Below are 23630 nucleotides of genomic sequence, written 5' to 3' on the forward strand. Positions count from 1 at the left end.
ATATTATTATTTTCTTTTTTGTTTCTGTTTTCTTGAATGTAAAAAGACTGTTTTTTGTACCGATTTTGTTTGTATTTGGCACGAATAAAAAAAAAAAAAAAAAAAAAAAAAAAAAAAAAAAAAGGTAGGGCTGGCCTGAATAGCAGTTTCTGGGCTCCGGATATTCGGTCCCCTCCTTAACGTCCGGGGGGGGGGGAGGAATTTGACGGACGGACGAAGGAATGACTTGAATATTCGGTTCGGTCCGTGAGGTCAGAGGCGGTGAGCTAACGGAGGAAAGAGCCGAATTTTCGGCTCGGTTCGTAACGCGCGACGGGGGGTGGGGGTGGAGGTAGGAGGGGGCAAATATTCTGATCTCAAAATAAATATCCGCATACCACCATGGGGACCGAATATTCGGGTCCAGCCCTGGCAACAGGTTAAAGTTTCATGGAGAAAAGTAAGCAATGAAATTTTTGTCAAACTTTTCAGAGAATAACTGAAAACATACTTTGTTGTGGTATATAGTCATATATATCGTTATCGTGATATAAAATAATCCATATCATGACATATGATTTTTTCCATATCGCCCAGCACTACATTAACATGAACAAACTGACAACCTAAGAGCTAATGATTGATTTTACTTTCACAGAAACAACCCCATAAAGCTAAAGACCTCCACAGAGAACTGCAGAGTCAGGTTTGTCAATATAAGCAACTCCTTTAATGAGAGAATTTTCATTAAAACAGCTTCCAGATTAGAAAGTCAGTTCTAATGTTTAATATGAATACCATCAGTTAATGGAGTTCAATACACAGGTCCAGGGAATTAATCAAGTGCTGTTACTGGACTTGTGAGGAAACAAAACAAAAGCAGGATGAAATCAATGCAGTTTTTTTTTTTTTTGTAATACAACTGCATTAAAGGTGACAGAGGTTGTGAGAAGTGCAGCGTAAGAAGGAATACTGTGGGTGTCCGTATCGCTCAGGGCAGGAAGAGCCGTCTGAAGGGCTGGAGGTAGATTTCAGAGGAGGGCAACACCCTCTGGGTCTCTATCAGGGGAACACATGGCTGGATGATTTCATGCCTCCAGGTCCCTTCAGTCAGCCAGCTGCCCGACACAATGTTATCAACGGATAGGAGTGCCGGCACACACGGTCAGCCATCCACCGCCAAACACCAGCAACAAGACTTTCTCACATGTTCAGGAGGCAATGATTTATAATTTAAAGTTGCTTCCGTCAAGGATTCAGAGTCACTTTAACAATGAGCAGTACAAACAAGAAGTCATAAAACACTTCCAGCGTAAAGTGTATGAGACAGAAAACATGCTAAGGTCCCACCAGAAGTCACAACAGCTCTTCGTTGTTCTATTTAATTTGCCAAATCAGCTGTAAAAAATTACCTCTTGCTTTTTATTTATTTGATTTTAAATCATTTCTGTCAAAGGAGAGAGAAGCAGCACTGAAAGCCTGACTGGCCCCTTCATTGCTTTTTGGCCGGTGACTGCGTGTCGCACTTCTGCTGGACCTGATGAACAATGCTGTCCTTTCATTCACTGTTTGTTTTTAGGGATGTATGGGGCGCAAACACACATACACTGCTTTTCTGTCTTCAGTCATCGTGCAAACGTAAAACATATACGCTAGACAAAGTCAATCTGTTCACACACACGTACACACACAGCAGCCGTCTGTCCTCATGTCCGAGCCGGTCGGTTGTCTTGGGTGAGGGGTCTTGTAGATATCTGTCTTCCTGCGTTTGTTAAAGCTGCTCCTTCTCCACGGCCGACGCTGGGATGCTGTAGCTCCACTGTGGTGGCATTAAGAGTCCACGTTTCCCTCGGCTGGCTCCACATCTTGATAACCTTGTTCTTAGTAGGGTGGGGGAGGAACTGACAAGGTCCATTGCATTAACTGTTTGCTTTCATTGAACATTTAAAACATTCAGTAATCTTCAATAAAAACTCCTGCAATAAAAACACTGATTGATGATTTTTAAGCCTCACTGATATTTGATATTTCAGGCCAGTTGGAATTTTTCACTGCAGATATTTAGACTTCATAATCAACACAGGAGATCCCAAAAATGTCCTTTCAGATTGTTCCTGCACAAAGGCAGGACCATGAAACTGAAGCAGATTAATGGAATTCATCAACATTAATGTTAATATTGAGGCTTTTTCCACAGTGACATGTCAAAATGTCTTCTGTCACCAAGGCCAGTATGAATATTTGTATGGTTAAAAAACAAGATATTAACCAGCAGTACTTTTAAACTCTTCCATACAATTGGTTGGACATTATTTATTTAAAAATAAACTTGTCAATGTAACAGATGCCAAAATATCTCTAACATGCTAAAAGCAGTTATTTAGATCATGTATAATCTATGGTATAATGGTATAGTCCACCATTTAGGCTGGATTTTAACTATGTCTCATTTTATGTGTGTGATTCATTCAAGGCTTCAAATTACCTTAAGTGAACAGCTTGTTTCCCTTTCACAAATGAAAAGCTGAATTTATGAGCATTGACATGCAGTCTTACACATTATAATTCAATTCAATTTTATTTATATAGCGCCAGTTACAGTCAAATTGTCTCGAGACGCTTTACAGAACCCATATGCCTGATCCCCAGAGCAAGCCAAAAGGTGACAGTGGCAAGGAAAACACCCTTTTAACAGGGAAAAAAACCTCGAGCAGAACCCGGCTCTAATGTGGGGGGACCCATCTGCCTGCTGGTACACTTAAGGGTTTTGCTGCTGCAGCTTTACCTGATCTGGTTTCAGCACTGATTTATAGTGATTAATGTTAATCAGTGTGAGCAAACTTGAAGTACGTTGTTGTGTTCTATGCATTGACCACATCAGTTCACTGCGTTTATGACTCATATCTATTTTTACGGCTGCTGTGCAATTTCCCAAAATGTCACAGACAAAATAAGAGAAACAGGGTTTTTTTTCCACACATCCTCAAGCAAAATGTAACTGAGTCAGGTGTTTAGAGCTTGGGGAAACCAACTTTCAAGGGAAAAAATGATCTGAATCACACCGATTAATTCACAGCCTTTGACTGTGAAACCAGACAAAAGTTTAAACAAAAACATGTGACATGAGGCAACCAGATATAGTTAGACTAAACCGGGTGTACAATTGCTCCCTGACATAAAATAATTGCCCTGTCTGGGCTGCATGGTAATGCAGTGGTTAACACTTTTGCCTCACAGCTTGAAGGTCCTGGATTTGAATCTCATCCTCTTTCTGTATGGAGTTTGCATGTTCTCCCTGTGGGTTCTCGCCAAGTTCTCTAACTTCCTCCCACAGTCCAAAAACGTGCTGAGGTTAATTGATAAATTTAAATTGTCTCTATGTATGTTTTATTTATTACTCCGCCAAGGAACGGCGGAGTTATGTGATGATCAGCGTACGCTTGTCTGTGAATCTGTCTGTCTGTGTGAAACATTACTCAAAAACGGATGAACGGATTTGGATGAAATTTTCAGGGGAAGACAGAAATGACACAAGGACCACCTCATTACATTTTCACAGTGATGCGGCTTATAGTCTTGATCCACAGATTTGTAAAGCATTTCCCATTGCCAGATATAGCTGCTGGCACGGTGTTGTTGTAACCAGGACAACAAGGAAACACTGTCAGTTACCTGCTGACGATCACATGATTGCGCACCTAACTATGACATTTTTTCCACATTTTGGACGACATACTAAACTATGACGTTTTAGTGACATTTGGGACAACATACTAAACTATGATGTTTTAGTGACATTTTGAACGACATACTAAACTATGACGTTTTTGTCATATTTTGGACGACATACTAAACTATGCCATTTTTGTGACATTTTGGACGACGTACTACACTATGACGTTTTTGTCATATTTTGGACGACATACTAAACTATGACGTTTTGGTCATATTTTGGACGACATAATAAACTGACATTTATGACGACATACTACACTATGACGTTTTTGTCATATTTTGAACGACATACTAAACTATGACGTTTTGGTCATATTTTGGACGACATACTAAACTATGACTTTTTTTGATATTTTGGACGACATACTGAACTATGACGTTTTTGTCATATTTTGGACGACATAATAAAGTATGACATTTTTTCCATATTTTGGACGACATATTATGGTAAGATTTTCTTTGAAAAAAAATCATCATGAATTTTGGCGCAAAAAACGCCATCATCGATGTCAAAAAAAAATGAGATTTTTCAACATGTTGTAAAAACGTGCCATATGATGAAGTAATTTAAAGTAGGCTGTGAAAAACACTATGGTAAGGTTTTCTTTGAAAAAAAAATCATCATGAATTTTTGGCCCAAAGAAACGCCATAGTATACTATGTCAAAAAAAAATGAGATTTTTCAACATGTTGTAAAAACGTGCCATATGATGAAATAATGTAAAGTAGGCCGTGAAAAACACTTTGGTAAGGTCTTCTTTGAAAAAAAAATCATGAATTTTTGGCCCAAAAAAACGCCTATGTCAAAAAAAAATGAGATTTTTCCAACATGTAAAAACGTGCCATATGATGAAGTAATTTAAAGTTGGCTGTGAAAAACACTATGGTAAGGTTTTCTTTGAAAAAAAAATCATCATGAATTTTGGCGCAAAAAAAATGCCATAGTATACTATGTCGAAAAAATAACGCGATTTTTCAACATGTTGTAAAAACGTGCCATATGATGAAATAATGTAAAGTAGGCCGTGAAAAACATTCCAGAAAGGTTTTTTTTGAAAATTAATCATCATGAATTTTGGCGCAAAAAAACGCCTTACTATACTATGTCAAAAAAAAAATGTGATTTTTCAACATGTTATAAAAACGTGCCATATGATGAAATAATATAAAGTAGGCCGTGAAAAACACTTTGGTAAGGTTTTCTTTGAAAAAAAAATCATCATGAATTTTTGGCCCAAAAAAACGCCTTACTATACTATGTCGAAAAAAAAATGAGATTTTTCCAACATGTTGTAAAAACGTGCCATATGATGAAGTAATTTAAAGTAGGCTGTGAAAAACACTATGGTAAGGTTTTCTTTGAAAAAAAAATCATCATGAATTTTGACGCAAAAAAAACGCCATAGTATACTATGTCGAAAAAATAATGCGATTTTTCAACATGTTGTAAAAACGTGCCATATGATGAATAATGTAAAGGAGGCTGTGAAAAACACTCCAGAAAGGTTTTCTTTGAAAAAAAAAATCATCATGAATTTTGGCGCAAAAAAACGCCATGTTATACTATGTCGAAAAAAAAATGCAATTTTTCAACATGTTGTAAAAACGTGCCATATGATGAAATAATTTAAAGTAGGCCGTGAAAAACACTTTGGTAAGGTTTTCTTTGAAAAAAAAATCATCATGAATTTTTGGCCAAAAAAAATGCCTTACTATACTATGTCGAAAAAAAAATGTGATTTTTCAACATGTTATAAAAACGTGCCATATGATGAAATAATGTAAAGGAGGCAGTGAAAAACACTTTGGTGAGGTTTTCTTTGAAAAAAAAATCATGAATTTTTGACCCAAAAAACCGCCATAGTATACTATGTCAAAAAAAATGAGATTTTTCAACATGTTGTAAAAACATGCCATATGATGAAATAATGTAAAGTAGACCGTGAAAAACACTTTGGTGAGGTTTTCTTTGAAAAAAAAATCATCATGAATTTTGGCGCAAAAAAAACCCGCCATAGTATACTATGTCGAAAAAAACAATGCAATTTTTCAACATGTTGTAAAAACGTGCCATATGATGAAATAATGTAAAGGAGGCCGTGAAAAACATTCCAGAAAGTTTTTTTTTGAAAAAAAAAAATCGTCATGAATTTTGGCGCAAAAAAACGCCATATTATACTATGTCGAAAAAAAAATGCAATTTTTCAACATGTTGTAAAAACGTACCATATGATGAAATAATTTAAAGTAGGCCGTGAAAAACACTTTGGTAAGGTTTTCTTTGAAAAAAAAATCATCATGAATTTTTGGCCCAAAAAAACGCCTTACTATACTATGTCGAAAAAAAAATGTGATTTTTCAACATGTTGTAAAAACGTGCCATATGATGAAATAATGTAAAGTAGGCTGTGAAAAACACTTTGGTAAGGTCTTCTTTGAAAAAAAAATCATGAATTTTTGGCCCAAAAAAACGCCTATGTCAAAAAAATAATGCGATTTTTCAACATGTTGTAAAAACGTGCCATATGATGAAATAATGTAAAGGAGGCCGTGAAAAACACTCCAGAAAGGTTTTCTTTGAAAAAAAAATCATCATGAATTTTGGCGCAAAAAAATGCCATAGTATACTATGTCGAAAAAATAACGCGATTTTTCAACATGTTGTAAAAACGTGCCATATGATGAAATAATGTAAAGTAGGCCGTGAAAAACATTCCAGAAAGGTTTTTTTTGAAAATTAATCATCATGAATTTTGGCGCAAAAAAACGCCTTACTGTACTATGTCAAAAAAAAAATGTGATTTTTCAACATGTTATAAAAACGTGCCATATGATGAAATAATATAAAGTAGGCCGTGAAAAACACTTTGGTAAGGTTTTCTTTGAAAAAAAAATCATCATGAATTTTTGGCCCAAAAAAACGCCTTACTATACTATGTCGAAAAAAAAATGAGATTTTTCCAACATGTTGTAAAAACGTGCCATATGATGAAGTAATTTAAAGTAGGCTGTGAAAAACACTATGGTAAGGTTTTCTTTGAAAAAAAAATCATCATGAATTTTGACGCAAAAAAAACGCCATAGTATACTATGTCGAAAAAATAATGCGATTTTTCAACATGTTGTAAAAACGTGCCATATGATGAAATAATGTAAAGGAGGCTGTGAAAAACACTCCAGAAAGGTTTTCTTTGAAAAAAAAATCATCATGAATTTTGGCACAAAAAAACGCCATGTTATACTATGTCGAAAAAAAAATGCAATTTTTCAACATGTTGTAAAAACGTGCCATATGATGAAATAATTTAAAGTAGGCCGTGAAAAACACTTTGGTAAGGTTTTCTTTGAAAAAAAAATCATCATGAATTTTTAGCCCAAAAAAACGCCTTACTATACTATGTCGAAAAAAAAAATGTGATTTTTCAACATGTTATAAAAACGTGCCATATGATGAAATAATGTAAAGTAGGCTGTGAAAAACACTTTGGTAAGGTTTTCTTTGAAAAAAAAATCATGAATTTTGGCGCAAAAAAAACCCGCCATAGTATACTATGTCAAAAAAAACAATGCAATTTTTCAACATGTTGTAAAAACGTGCCATATGATGAAATAATGTAAAGGAGGCCGTGAAAAACATTCCAGAAAGTTTTTTTTTGAAAAAAAAAATCGTCATGAATTTTGGCGCAAAAAAACGCCATATTATACTATGTCGAAAAAAAATGCAATTTTTCAACATGTTGTAAAAACGTACCATATGATGAAATAATTTAAAGTAGGCCGTGAAAAACACTTTGGTAAGGTTTTCTTTGAAAAAAAAATCATCATGAATTTTTGGCCCAAAAAAACGCCTTACTATACTATGTCGAAAAAAAAATGTGATTTTTCAACATGTTATAAAAACGTGCCATATGATGAAATAATGTAAAGTAGGCTGTGAAAAACACTTTGGTAAGGTTTTCTTTGAAAAAAAAATCATCATGAATTTTTGGCCCAAAGAAACGCCATAGTATACTATGTCGAAAAAAAATGAGATTTTTCAACATGTTGTAAAAACGTGCCATATGATGAAATAATGTAAAGTAGGCCGTGAAAAACACTTTGGTAAGGTCTTCTTTGAAAAAAAAATCATGAATTTTTGGCCCAAAAAAACGCCTATGTCAAAAAAAAAATGAGATTTTTCCAACATGTTGTGAAAACGTGCCATATGATGAAGTAATTTAAAGTAGGCTGTAAAAAACACTATGGTAAGGTTTTCTTTGAAAAAAAAAATCATCATGAATTTTGACGCAAAAAAAACGCCATAGTATACTATGTCGAAAAAATAATGCGATTTTTCAACATGTTGTAAAAACGTGCCATATGATGAAATAATGTAAAGGAGGCCGTGAAAAACACTCCAGAAAGGTTTTCTTTGAAAAAAAATCATCATGAATTTTGGCGCAAAAAAAATGCCATAGTATACTATGTCGAAAAAATAACGCGATTTTTCAACATGTTGTAAAAACGTGCCATATGATGAAATAATGTAAAGTAGGCCGTGAAAAACATTCCAGAAAGGCTTTTTTTGAAAATTAATCATCATGAATTTTGGCGCAAAAAAACGCCTTACTATACTATGTCAAAAAAAAAATGTGATTTTTCAACATGTTATAAAAACGTGCCATATGATGAAATAATATAAAGTAGGCCGTGAAAAACACTTTGGTAAGGTTTTCTTTGAAAAAAAAATCATCATGAATTTTTGGCCCAAAAAAACGCCTTACTATACTATGTCGAAAAAAAAATGAGATTTTTCCAACATGTTGTAAAAACGTGCCATATGATGAAGTAATTTAAAGTAGGCTGTGAAAAACACTATGGTAAGGTTTTCTTTGAAAAAAAAATCATCATGAATTTTGACGCAAAAAAAACGCCATAGTATACTATGTCGAAAAAATAATGCGATTTTTCAACATGTTGTAAAAACGCGCCATATGATGAATAATGTAAAGGAGGCTGTGAAAAACACTCCAGAAAGGTTTTCTTTGAAAAAAAAAATCATCATGAATTTTGGCGCAAAAAAACGCCATGTTATACTATGTCGAAAAAAAAATGCAATTTTTCAACATGTTGTAAAAACGTGCCATATGATGAAATAATTTAAAGTAGGCCGTGAAAAACACTTTGGTAAGGTTTTCTTTGAAAAAAAAATCATCATGAATTTTTAGCCCAAAAAAACGCCTTACTATACTATGTCGAAAAAAAAATGTGATTTTTCAGCATGTTATAAAAACGTGCCATATGATGAAATAATGTAAAGTAGGCTGTGAAAAACACTTTGGTAAGGTTTTCTTTGAAAAAAAAGTCATCATGAATTTTTGGCCCAAAAAAACGCCTTACTATACTATGTCGAAAAAAAAATGTGATTTTTCAACATGTTATAAAAACGTGCCATATGATGAAATAATGTAAAGTAGGCTGTGAAAAACACTTTCGTAAGGTTTTCTTTGAAAAAAAAAATCATCATGAATTTTTGGCCCAAAGAAACGCCATAGTATACTATGTCAAAAAAAAATGAGATTTTTCAACATGTTGTAAAAACGTGCCATATGATGAAATAATGTAAAGTAGGCCGTGAAAAACACTTTGGTAAGGTCTTCTTTGAAAAAAAAATCATGAATTTTTGGCCCAAAAAAACGCCTATGTCAAAAAAAAAATGAGATTTTTCCAACATGTAAAAACGTGCCATATGATGAAGTAATTTAAAGTTGGCTGTGAAAAACACTATGGTAAGGTTTTCTTTGAAAAAAAAATCATCATGAATTTTGGCGCAAAAAAAATGCCATAGTATACTATGTCGAAAAAATAACGCGATTTTTCAACATGTTGTAAAAACGTGCCATATGATGAAATAATGTAAAGTAGGCCGTGAAAAACATTCCAGAAAGGTTTTTTTTGAAAATTAATCATCATGAATTTTGGCGCAAAAAAACGCCTTACTATACTATGTCAAAAAAAAAATGTGATTTTTCAACATGTTATAAAAACGTGCCATATGATGAAATAATATAAAGTAGGCCGTGAAAAACACTTTGGTAAGGTTTTCTTTGAAAAAAAAATCATGAATTTTTGGCCCAAAAAAACGCCTTACTATACTATGTCAAAAAAAAAATGAGATTTTTCCAACATGTAAAAACGTGCCATATGATGAAGTAATTTAAAGTAGGCTGTGAAAAACACTATGGTAAGGTTTTCTTTGAAAAAAAAATCATCATGAATTTTGACGCAAAAAAAACGCCATAGTATACTATGTCGAAAAAATAATGCGATTTTTCAACATGTTGTAAAAACGTGCCATATGATGAAATAATGTAAAGGAGGCCGTGAAAAACACTCCAGAAAGGTTTTCTTTGAAAAAAAAAAACATCATGAATTTCGGCGCAAAAAAAACGCCTTACTATACTATGTCGAAAAAAAATGCAATTTTTCAACATGTTGTAAAAACGTGCCATATGATGAAATAATTTAAAGTAGGCCGTGAAAAACACTTTGGTAAGGTTTTCTTTGAAAAAAAAATCATCATGAATTTTTAGCCCAAAAAAACGCCATAGTATACTATGTCAAAAAAAAATGAGATTTTTCAACATGTTGTAAAAACGTGCCATATGATGAAATAATGTAAAGTAGGCCGTGAAAAACACTTTGCTAAGGTCTTCTTTGAAAAAAAAATCATGAATTTTTGGCCCAAAAAAACGCCTGTGTCAAAAAAAAAATGAGATTTTTCCAACATGTAAAAACGTGCCATATGATGAAGTAATTTAAAGTTGGCTGTGAAAAACACTATGGTAAGGTTTTCTTTGAAAAAAAAATCAGCATGAATTTTGACGCAAAAAAAACGCCATAGTATACTATGTCGAAAAAATAATGCGATTTTTCAACATGTTATAAAAACATGCCATATGATGAAATAATGTAAAGTAGGCCGTGAAAAACACTTTGGTAATGTCTTCTTTGAAAAAAAAAACATCATGAATTTTGGCGCAAAAAAAACGCCATAGTATACTATGTCGAAAAAACAATGCAATTTTTCAACATGTTGTAAAAACGTGCCATATGATGAAATAATGTAAAGGAGGCCGTGAAAAACACTCCAGAAAGGTTTTCTTTGAAAAAAAAAATCATCATGAATTTTGGCGCAAAAAAACGCCTTACTATACTATGTCAGAAAAAAAATGTGATTTTTCCACATGTTGTAAAAACGTGTCGTATGATGAAATAATGTAAAGTAGAAAAACATGAAAAACACTCCAGAAAGATTTTCTTTGAAAAAAAAAAATCTTCATGAATTTTGGCACAAAGAAACACCATAGTAAAGTATGACATTTTTGTGATATATTGGATGACATACTAAACTATGACATTTTCGTCACATTTTGTCCATGAGCTGGAATCGAACCTGCGTCTCTGGTGCAGTCCTGTTTACGAGTCACCCTCTCAACCAGTTGAGCTATCTGGGAGCCTGTTTCACACCTGTTGGACGACATACTATGACATTTTTGTGATATTTTGGACAGCATACTAAACTATGACGTTTTTTCCGCATTTTGAACATTCCCCATTGCATAGTTATGAGGCCTACTTTAGGTGCTGTTGTCTCTTTTCCATTGTCTTTATGGATTCTGCTTCACATTTTTTCCTTAATCTCATGACATTTTCCATTGAGGTCAAGTGTTTAGGATAACATCGCTATCTGTCTTTGACTCTGATGAAGACACAGTAGTGTCAAAACATGAGGGTGTGTGCGTAATTCCAGGCTGTAAAATTCTCCTTCAAACATGTAAATGGTTTTATCACAGTTACAAAACAAGAAATAAAGACTCCCTCTCTCTCCCACTCTCAGCCTCAGGCAGGTGGTGTAATGATGTCTTACTTAGAAAATGAAGGGAAATTTACTTTGCAAATATCGTTCCACTGCTTCTTATTCAGTATTGGAATCAGTTGAAATATGTGGTTACATATAGTTTTGCATTAAAGAAACTTTATCCAGTTGGTACACTTGTGTTGACAGAAAAACAGAGATAAACAAGGTACAAACATGGAAACTTTCATCCCTTGACACACATAATAATGCATGTGTGACCTACATATTCATCCAAAACCGACTCATCAGTGTCTCCAGTTTGGGGAAGCATTTCAGTAAGGGTCAGAGATCAGCTGGTAAGAATAGCAGTCGTCTAAATATGTGGCAACTGATGGTCGTCTGCTATTTTGGCTTCTCGCAATCCCTCACCTGTTCCTCCAAAGCTCTGCCATCCTATAATGAGCAAACAGCTTGGCTAATCATTTACTTCCAGTAACCATGTGTTTCTCGTCTCTGGGTCAGCTTATCAACAGAGCAGCAGAGGTTTAATAATAACTCATAGCTTTCAGGAAAGATGCTGATGAGAAGAGGGTGAGGACTGATGGTGTTGTTGCGTTTCATTCATACAGTTTGTGCCACTTGTCGGTTAGTCAGTTATAGACAAGTTCCTTTAGTGGTCTTGTAAAGCGTTAAATCACTATTTTATATGTGAAATAGTCCAAGAGTAAATTGACGTTGTTTATTCTTTAGCATCCCAAAACTGTTTTATGAAAATAGTAAACTGGATCCTACTGTTGAATTTGGTAAAATGTTCCTTTATACTTCAAACAGATAGTAGTTTTACTCTACAGGTGACTATTGGACTATTTACTCCTCTCTGACTCATGTAGGAGGGTACTTTAAAAACTCCCATTTTGGGGCATAACTGTATAATAAAAAGCTTTATATTACTGTCCACAAAAATTCAAATGTCTGCAGCAGTCAAAGAAATGAGGAAATTATAGCTTTGAACTGGTGTGCCGTTGCTCCAGGACAATGTCTCCGTCCATACAGCACGGCTGGCAGAAGAGCCCAATGTGGCTTTGAACTGTTGCCCCATGAACCTTACTTACCCGACCTGCATTGTATGACTTCTGATTGCCAAACTAAAATCCTACTTGCAGGATCGCCATTTTCAGATTGATGATGAGGTAGAGTATGCTGTTGAAGAGTATCTTGAGGCTCAATATCTTCCGCGGGGGAATAGCAAAGGTTGAACATCAATGGACAAAGTACATTGAAGTTAATGGAGAATATGTTGAAGCTGAATGCAACAATCATTTAACAGTGAGGCCAAGAACTTTTTGAGGCATCTTTACATGCTAAAGGACATAGCTCTAAATGTTCGTATTCACCCGTCAGTGACTAGGCACCCGATGGACCATACCAGAATACTAACAAATCAAAGAGGCACCAGGGCAAACTGGTTACACCAAGCCAACTGCCAAGACTGAGAGTTTTGGTTGTAGATATGTCCCTGTGTTGATTACTGGGGTCTTGGGAGAGACCAATCCAATGGGTGAGGAGATGTAGAGGACCAGGGCTGGGAGGAGGTCTGGAGCTCCAAGCTAATCACTCCTCATGAGTGCTAGGTGTAATCTGGAGCTCAGTCTTCGGCCAGGTGTAGTCGATCCACTCTCCACAAGCCATCCGGACACAGAAGCTGTAAAAAGTCCATTTCCAAACTCACGGCCACCAGAGGCTGAAACAGGAAGTAACAAATACAATATAAAAACAATAGAGACAGCTCTCTAATTGAAATTCTCACAATTTCTGGTTTATTCATTTTCTTCAAGTCCATGAATTCTACAGTGATGAATTGATATTTGATATATATCTACATAGCTTGGTAAGCTTAAGTATGAGGTTGATGCTTGCCGTATGTACATGCAGTATTTACAACTGCACAGCCTTGGCTTTCTCTCATTTCTCACTCATCTCCCACTTTCAATGCTGCATTTTATTACCACATTCGTTGAGTGCAGCAGCCATCAGTGGATCACAGAGATCAGTTAGAGGGTGTATGTAAGGTTGTGATGACCATTCAGGAGCACGTGTCCATCAAGCCCGGCTCCTCTGGGACTCGGGCGAGGCAGGGCTGAAATGGGTTTGTGTCATGATGTACAAATGGCAGGCAGGGGTCAGGCTGGCAGGCTGCTGGAGAGGGTTATATTAATGCATCCTGGCAGTGTGGGCTTTTTCCATCAGACACTTGTGCAAACACACACACACATTACGTTCACTCATTGAAACGCACTTGAGCACATGCAGTTGTTGCCTTCCTCTCTTCCTCCTGTATTCACACACACTCACACACACACATTCAGATCTCATCCTTGTACTGCCAAGAAGCTGTAAGTGCTGAGATTAAATGAAGTTGTGGAACATCACTTCTTTGTCACAGATCACGTCATGCTGTTATTCTGCCCAAATGTTGTTCCACTTGTTAATCCGCCCTGATGAGCGGCACAATGGAAACGTCAGAGTAGCCTTTCAACTGAAGAAGACTACGTAATTAGGAATTAGCAACAGCTCTGCCATCCCTTCAATAAATAATCTGAGGCCTGCAGGGATGCTAAATACTCTACAGGCCTTTGTTTGAGGAGCTGCAATAATCATAGTGAATTCTTTATATTCATGACCAGGAACCTCAGCATGATGCAGAAGGGGGGAAAAAGTTCTAGTCTTGTATTAGTTTGGTGGAGGTTTCGTTAGCAGGAAAAGCCTTCCTTGCAAAGTGACTTCATTTGGAAAGATGGTTTTATTTGCCTTTTAGGGGCAAGAATGGACGGGCAACATCTTAATATCCATTTAGTGAGAGAGGAGAGATTATAAAGTCATAGCTCTTGGCCAAAAGTCCAAAGGAGATTGTCATGAGATACTTTGTCTGCTCCATGGTCAAAGACGCACTTGTTGATGAGGAGAATTTAGCCATTCAAATCACTGATTAGACCATGACACTGGTGGTAAGAAGAGGATAGAGTCAATGAACAAGAGCAAAAACAATGGGTGTAAAGTAACAAGGCCAGTGGAAATAAGTCGTTATTAACTTAGTGTGACATTTTGGTAAGTAAGCCTATTTATTTTCACTTTGATCACAAATGAAAAGAGTAATTTCACTGTTGTCTGGGCCCTACACATGATGCTACAGTCAACCACTGTTAGCTAAACTTAGCACAAATACTGAGGACGACAGCTAATCTGGCTCAGTCCAAAGGTGAAGACCTGCCAACATATCTAAAGGTGTCTAATCAACACTTTTTATCTGCCTGGTTTCATCAGTACAAAATTCAAACTGTAAAATTATGTTTTTTAATTTTGTATGATTTAGATAATTTGACACAATGGGGCTGTTTTTCGCTGCAGGAACTTGCAGGTCATTTTACAGCCTCAAGAAAGGCCTCTGCAGAAACTCATAGGAGAAAAAGTGCCTACTCCAGGATACAAGCGCCTTCTTCTGCTTTCTTGCTGTTCTTATTGAGTCGCAGTCACCTGCTTTCCAACATTGCCATTTTCAACGTAAAATTTACTATATGTGCATTTCTTACATGTTCACAGTAACACAGATATGTCCAAAAACTATTATTTGCAGTTGTTTTGGCACATTTGTAGCTTACATCACAGTCAAATCTGTGGAATCCTACATCACAATGGAAACAGAAAGGCTAAAAAGGTTGGTTACAGGCAATGTTCCCTCTAATTTTTCATGAGTCTGAGCAAACACACAAACTCCCTGAACGTTCCATGGACCACTGTGAGCAACATCAGACGTGTGCACTGTGGTCACACCAGCATCACATCCATTCAAGTTACATGGTTTATTAAAAGAATCAAATTACAGCATTTACATTTCTGTTAAAACACTTTGTCAACAGGAGCCAGTTGAAGGCTGCAGTGATTTTAGTGACACTACAATGTATAAGAGTGTAGTTATTGAATATTTGTCTCTTTACTGTTGCAGCGGTTTTGCAAATTGCAGACGGACCCTGTTCACTCCATAGACACCAATGTTATTCCTGTAGCTTGAAAGACAGCTACTTTTGATAAAACTGGGCTTGTAGCACATTGTCTGCCTTGCAACAATGGGAAAGAAGCACCGTTTATGTTTTGACAACCTATATCTAATGAGTTATTGATACTGGAAGTCTGAATCTGTGAATATCTTTCCAACTTTACTGAACTTGGGGCCACTACCACCTAAGGAGTGATATATTTAATTTTGAAAAAAGCATTTAGCCATACTTAAAGCTTTAAGTGCTTTATTAACACGGAACTAAAAATTTTGTATTGTTTTATGATCACAGGTTCTGTGTGAAAAGAGGTGGCATCATTTTAAACAGTGAAATCAAACTAATAAAATGTAATGACCAACCAGTGAGCAATACTGGATTCTGCAAAAACATAAATAACTTTTTTAAAAATCTAAATCTTAACACAGTTAATGTATTAACTTATTTATGTGTGTATGCATGTATTTATTGATTTATTTAGTACTGTTAACGTATCAGAGTTCTGAGTTTTTCTTAAGATAGACAAAAGCCATTTATTGATCACATATAGGCTGTTAAATTTTTATTAAAAACTAAAAAGCATTAAAAAAAAAACAACTTAGACATTTATTGAGTCACTAAAATACTGTAGAGTACAGACCACATCAGCATGATTATAAGCATCCTCTGGTAAATTAACAACCAGATACTGATGTCTCTCACCATATGGACTTCAGGAGATGACTGGGGGATGATAAACTGTGACCTACTGGTTGGGTTCTCTCTGTTCTCATGTTTCTTACATGTTTGTCCCCTGACAGCCGGGTCCTAATGTTTTTTGAGCAACACACCATACTATGACGTTTTTACAATGAGGGTTCTACTATGGAACCAGTTTGACATGTTCAGGTGTTCTTTGTGTGAAAACTCAGAGATTTCAGGTATCAGAAGGTGGTTTTCAACTTTCTTTGTTAACTTTCTGCTTCAAGTTTAAACTAAATTTCCTTCACTAACCCAGCCCTCTGGACTTCCAGTAAGCTGTGTTCCTATTGGCTGTCCAGGTGGCTGCTTGGTGTTATCAGGAACACCTGAGCAGCTCAGTGTCTTCCTGCTTTATTTAGCTGCAGACAAACATTTCCTCTGTTTCTCTTCACCACTGAACCTGGTTTGGCTCCATTGCTTCAGTTTGTTCTTTAGGCGTTGGCTTGCAGCTTCCAGCAGTAAAATAGACTTTAATGTGTTTCTTGGTGTGTTTTAGGGCTTTGTACTGGATAGTTGTCTTGGTAAATGTGGTTCTTTAGCCACAGTTGGCACATGGTGCTAATGTGTGCAGTGATTAGTGGATTTGTTGCAGCTGTGTCTTTATCTTGGCTGTAGTGAGTCTTTAGAGGTTTTTGGTCAGACACATTCTGTATTCCTGTTTGTGAACCAACGTTGGTTGTCCAGAAGGTAAGAGTTCCTGTCCTGATTCTCTGTTCTCAGAGGTTCTCTGGTAGGCTGCAGGAGACTTTAGCATTTGGATTGTGCTAGTTTGGTTTTTGTATGGTTTCATTTGGACGACTATCTTGAGGCCCCTCCATGTGGTTTAGTGAGGTTGTCTGGAACAGTTCTACAAAGCAACCTGCAGCAGAAGAGACTTTGAGAGTTTTTAGGAAGTTCTGGAGAGCAGACTTTAGAGCAGCAGAAACATTTGTCAGCAGTTTGAGCAGGAGAAGGTGATCTTCAGAGTAGAAATGAGACGGAAACTTTCTTGACCCGTGTGGTGAGGTCCTGTACCAAGAGTTTGAGCAGGTTGTGAAGAGTCTGTAGTTCTTTGGTCTGAAAGCACAAGAAGAGTCGACTCATTAAAGGAGAAAACTGGAGATATTGTTGGTTCTTCTGTCGCTCTGTAGTTTCCTTAGACTGAATATCAAGTTTATATTTTAAATGATTTCCCATGTGAGCCCAAGAAGACTTCAATAAACTCCCTCCATCCCCTGGACACAACATATATTATTACGATGTTAAATTTTATTTTATTTATTTTCTTGTTTAGTTTTGTAATCTGTGTGAAAGGTGCTAAACAAATAAAGTTGAATTGATAAACTGAATTATTGACTTACTCATGATTGTGACAACAGAAGTATTTTCATTGTGATTTAAGGGTTTGCTTCATTTTTAAGGTTGGGGTTAAAATCTTGACAGAAAAAAAGATTAAAGAAATAAACTGCAGTAAAAAAGCTATTAAAGGAAAAAAACATTTAATATAATAAAACTTTTAAAAAGAAAATTAAACATTAAATACAATTAAATTATATTATACAAAATATTTAATTAGATAAACAGGATATGAAGCATTTAATTATGAAATTAAACAAAATTTTAAACAAAAATATTAAACATTAAAGACGAAATATTTTAGATAATTAAACATTTAAAAAATACAACTAAACAAGAATATTACACATTTAGAAAAATATAAAACATTTAATTATGTTATTAAACCTTTAAAAGTCAATACATTTAATTTAAGAATTCAATGTTTAATTTGAAAATTAAATCTTAAAGACAATAAAACTTTAAATAGGAATTAAACAAAATACAATGAAGCATTAAAAAAGAAAATTAAACATTAAAAGGTGGTAAAACATTTAAAAAGAAAAACCTTAACAAAGATTTAATCAAAAAATTAAACATTGGGAAAGAAAAGGAAATTTTTCAAACAAGCTGATAAAACATTTGAAAAAACAACAAACAGTAAAAAGACAAAACATTTCGAAATCAGATCAGACATTAGAACAGAATAAAAGGTGAGAAAAGAGTAAAACTAAACATTTAAGAAAAATCAAACTAAAGATAAAACATTTGAAAAGACACCAGTTAGACTTTAGAAGATCAAATTAAACAGAGGAGACAATAAAACGATCAAAAAGAGCAAAAACAGAAAAAAGTCTTAAAGCGTTTTCTAGTCTGAAATGAAAACATCAAGTTGTTTCTTCAAACATTTCCTCTTTCTATGTTCTTGGTTTGATTGTGGACAGATTTACTAAGAACTCATTTCAGAAAACTGCTTTCCAGATAAAGTCTACTAGTAGTTGAAGGCATCGATCAAACTAATGTTACCTTCTGATCTCCACAAACTTTACTGTTCAGTGAAGTGAATCAAAGTTTGTTGAGGATTTCTAAAAAACCCACAGGTGAAGGTCTGAGAAGAACTCAGATGAATGGTCTAAATGTGAAATCAAGACTCATGGTCACAAGTTTTAAGGCTTCTGTTAACTAGAAAGTTCAAACTGACAGAGAAGTACTGAGAAACTTTTAAGATTTCAGTCCTCAGACTGTCTGAAGGTTCAAACTAACAGAGAAGTACTGAGAAACTTTTAAGATTTCAGCCCCCAGACTGTCTGAAGGTTCAAACTAACAGAGAACTACTCAGGAACTTAGAAGATATCAGCCCTCAGACTGTCTGAAAGTTGAATCTAACAGAGATCTACTGTGGGACTTGGAAAATTTCAGCCCTCAGACTGTCTGAAGGTTCAAACTCACAGAGAACAACTCAAGAACTTAGAAGATATCAGCCCTCGGACTGTCTGAAAGTTCAATCTAACAGAGAACTACTGTGGGACTTAGAAAATATCAGCCCTCAGACTGTCTGAAAGCTCAGGTCCTGAGGACTCGGGAGGTGTGGAGGCTTTGGAAAGTCTTGGAACTGAGGGTTCCACCCTCCAGCACAAAGGCTGAAGTCCAACCTCCTGAGAAAAACGGTCGAGTCGAGACTCAAGTTAAAAAAAACTCGAAAATGGCAAAAAAATAGATGATAAATGCGCAAAAACCAGAAGAATTAGTATCTGAGCAAGTAGCTCAGGGGGATAAGAAGAGGACTACCAACTGGAAGGTAGCCGGTTCAAGACCCGCCACCGGCATGTTTATTTCTTTGTCTTTGTCAGGACTTTGATAAAATTTAAGAAGGGACTGGTCTTGAACCAGCGACCTGCAGCTCCATAGGCAAATCCTTAACTCACTGAGCTACAGATCAGATAAAAAGAAATAAATTCGTCGTCCCTTTGACATCGTAGTTCATGAAGTGACCACATGGGTGGAGCCAAGGCGGAGTCTGGGTGGAGTCAGGGCGGAGAGTAGGCGGGGAGGTGGGTGGCGGCCTTCCCCCTCTACTGCCCCACCTCCCCCCACTGCCCACCACACCTTCCCCCGCCCAACGAGTTCTTCGAGTCTCCACGAGTTCTTCGAGTCTCGATGGGTTTTCCCGAGTTTCTGGAGTTTCCACCAGGTCGGAGGCAGAACAAGTTGTCATGAAGAGGTGTTGAAGTCGGCCAGGATGGAGTGACTTTTTACAGCGACTAGAAGGAAGATGACTAGAAGAGCAGGTCTTTAACCACCATCCATAAAATCCATGGAGTCGGCTCCAGAGAATTGAAGGGAGGTCAACTTTTATCAACCTCCATCCAGATGTTCAACTTGATATCTTTACTTTCACATTTTTAGCACCACAAACCTTTAGTATCGCACTTTATTATCATTTATTAGGATTTTAATGGAATCCACCAGCAGATTTTGTTTTTGTTGACAAACTTTATTCTTGTCGTCGTGGGACTGCAGTATTTAAAACTGTTCCTTCTATTTGACCTCATGCTTATTAGTTTTAGTGGAGAAAGTTTTAATTGTCAATTAGTCTCTTAAAAACTAAATAATAAATTGGATTAGTCAAGAGGTTTAAATTTCTTACTTTGTCATATTTTATATATGACAAAAAAATATAAAAATAAAGTCTTGAGACAATCTGACCTGTAATTGGCGTTATATAAATAAAATTGAATTAAAATTGTATGTGTCTTGTAATGTTTGAGTAATTCAGCTATATATGTTAGAAAACACATTTTCTTTGTCCATTAATCTGTTTATCGTTTTCTCCAGTAATTCATTTCTTGATTGGTTTATAAAATGTCAAACCCAAATATATTCAGTTTACTGTCATAAAAACCAAAAAGATTTACATTCATGATGCAGAAATCAGACAGTTTTTCACTTTTTATCTTAGTTTAGTCAGAAAGATAGTTGATAATGTGTGAACTGTTGCAGCTTGTGAGCCATAGAAGGTTTTAATCTTTGGGGCCGAATGTCAAAAAATATTTAGAAACCAACATCAACAAAACACTCAACAAAGATTTGAACATCATTAAAGGGAAATCCAACTTTTGCATGACAATGTCTAATTAAAGGACATTTATTTCCAACGTAAATGTGTGATATTCATCCTCTGGAGCTTTCTCTTCACATCGTCTTCCACCTGGACTGGTTTGGTCGGGAGCATGTGCAACAAACATTTGAAAAACTGCACTTTAACATCAATGAATGACACTGAAGTTTAATCTCTACATAAATGAGACTGAGTCTGGATGTGCTGCTCTATCATTAACTCCTAAGTTTAGGGAAAGTTCAAACAAAAGAGGACAGTTCAGATCAGACTTGAGAATGAGCTTATTTTGAACAAACATCTCAGACTTTCTGAGCTTCAGCACCTATAGCAAGATATTTTAACAACAAGCAACTCAAGAGATCCAGAAGTTGGAGAGAGTTAGCTTTAGCTGAGCCAAAGAACATGTGGGACGCTAACCTAGCAAACATTTCAGACTTTTCTCTGTGAATTCTGAGAAATAATTCACCATTTAACGACAGAGCTACACATCTTAACTCAGTCTCATTAAAACAGACTCTAATTCAGTGTCATCCATCCATATTAAAGTGCAGTTACCCAAAATGTGTGTTGCATGAGCTCCAACAAAACCTGTCCAGGTAGAAGGCCACTTTGACAAACAGGAAGTGGACGATTCCAAGCAGATTTATAGAAGGGGGAACCGGACTGTACTAAGTGTGGTCGAGTATAGAGGGGTGTTTTGTGGGTTTTTAAGGCTGATAATGATTATTAGTGAGACATTTGGAGTAGATATTCATTTGCAGTAAATGAAAGTATTTAAAATCTTGGAGTTAAACTTAGAACACAAACTCTAACAGAAAACTTTCTTGATACGTTTTTGTTTTGTTTACAGATGTTAAAGGAGTTTTATTCGTGACGTATAACCAATCAAATCACTCCAGAAGACAGAGCAACCACAGGTAGATAAAGGTTCAGAGCCAAAGTAGCACCATTTTTAAATGTATTTATTACCATAAGTCAGTAAAAAATAAAATACTGATAATCAGTAAATCAGTCAGCTCACAATTACTACAATTCTACAATGTATGTCTCTTTCCTTTGACTTGTTATTTGTACAATATACGATGTATATGATGGCGTTTTTTCATACCAAAGGCTATACTATGATGTTTTCTTAGAGACATACGATGCTACTCTGTGTGTTCTGGCTCTGGGCCCTGCACTCCTCTGTTGTTTTCTGGATTGTACTCAGCTGCATGCCTTCGTCCACCCGGCCTCCATTGACTCGTCCCGCCTGCCGTCTCTGGAGCTGAAGCTGGATTGGAACAGACCAAAGTACAGTCCAATCACGATGCCGGCTGCCTCTCAAAAGGCTCCTTCATCTGGCAGGTGGCGGCACTTCTTCTGAGGGGAAGCTGAGCTGGCCCGGCAGAACTTTGGAGATGTGTTCCAGTGGTTGGTGGATGTGTGGGGAGATAGAGAGGGACCTTTGAATTATTCAGAAAGGAAAACAGGGAACCCATTGGTAGTTTTAGTTTAGGGTGCTACTGCGGTGTGTTTTTGGGCTTGAAGAGGTGAACAGGAAGAGTTTTTTTTCCGTATTGATTATCTTTTACTTTGTTCCTGGTTGGAATGCCCATCAATGTCAACATGAAGTTGACTTTTAGTTCTGTTTATTTATTTTTATTTTACTAACACCCATTTGTTTTGTAACCCCCTCACATGTTGTGTTGTTGTAAACTTACTCTTTCAAATAAATTCTCGTCTAACCCTCTGGAAACCAGTGTTTGGACTGTTTTTGTGTTGCTCCTCACCTACTGACAGCTGTGGACTAAAGGCTATACTGTGACGTTTTTAGAGCGACATGCTATACTATGATGTTTGTTGGGCGACACGCTATACTATAGGCTTTTTTTAATTGACATATTACTGACCTTTTTTTTGTTTTAGTTTTTTTTGTTGTTTTTTAGCAACATATAAGAATTTGAACAGTTTTAAAACTTACTTTACTTTTACTTGTGCAATGAAATTATTATTCTATGGCGTTTTTTAGACAACATATTATACTCTGATGTTTTCTTGAATAACATACTATTTTGACAATATATTGCACTATGACATTTTTTAAACCACATATCACACATGACAATTTTAGGCAACATCCTATCATTTTGCGCTTTTTGAACCACATAATAATCTATGTTTTTTTTTTTGCCAACATGCTATACTATGAACTACAGGCCCCACTATGTTATTCTTGAGTAAAGTATACTATACTTTGACATTTTCTGAACTGCATCCTATACTATGGCGTTATACACAGAGTGCTTTGGTTACATGTTGATTTATAAACTAGATTTTTTTTCTGTTTTGTTTTTTGACGGGATTACCACAGACCTGACTGTGAACACCGTTGACACCCACCTGAAGGAGACGCTGCCTAAGATTTCAAGGCTGCTTGGTCGTGGTCTTTCTGGCACGTACTCTTCAAAGATGAGCCGGGAAGTTTAACACTGATGGAATGACACCAGGTCTAAGCCGACAAACTTCCGATTCCTCCTCAACCCATAGTCTCTGGGAAACCTACATGGAGTAAGAAAAGTAGACAGAGATTAAGTCTGTACACAACATATTAAAAAGAAATCATGCTAATAAATTAAGTACAAATAACCGAATTCGCCAATATACTGGAGACCAGAGCTATTTAATTTGATAAGTATAACCTTGTTTAGTAACATTTCAATTATTTGAGAGCAGTCCTAAAGAACTGCCTGTAATCCCAATCATAAAATGGGTTTGGAGGAAGAACATAGATGGTAATCTGGATATACATGAGTTAGGCTTTATAACTACTATTGGTAGTATTGGTGGTAGTAATAGTAATGCGACTACTACT

At 35.9% G+C, this 23630-nt stretch overlaps 1 long non-coding RNA gene across 1 annotated transcript; it reads left to right on the forward strand.

The window, feature by feature from the left end:
• The first annotated feature begins 264 nt into the window (after nt 1-264).
• LOC129350016 (uncharacterized) lies at nt 265-21761 on the forward strand. The gene is made up of 3 exons (XR_008603211.1): nt 265-439; nt 638-685; nt 21627-21761. It is a non-coding gene; the product is annotated as an uncharacterized LOC129350016 (long non-coding RNA).
• The last annotated feature ends 1869 nt before the right edge of the window (nt 21762-23630 follow it).

The sequence above is a fragment of the Amphiprion ocellaris genome, chromosome 11, assembly GCF_022539595.1.
Source record: "Amphiprion ocellaris isolate individual 3 ecotype Okinawa chromosome 11, ASM2253959v1, whole genome shotgun sequence".
Classification (NCBI taxonomy): Eukaryota; Metazoa; Chordata; class Actinopteri; family Pomacentridae; genus Amphiprion; species Amphiprion ocellaris.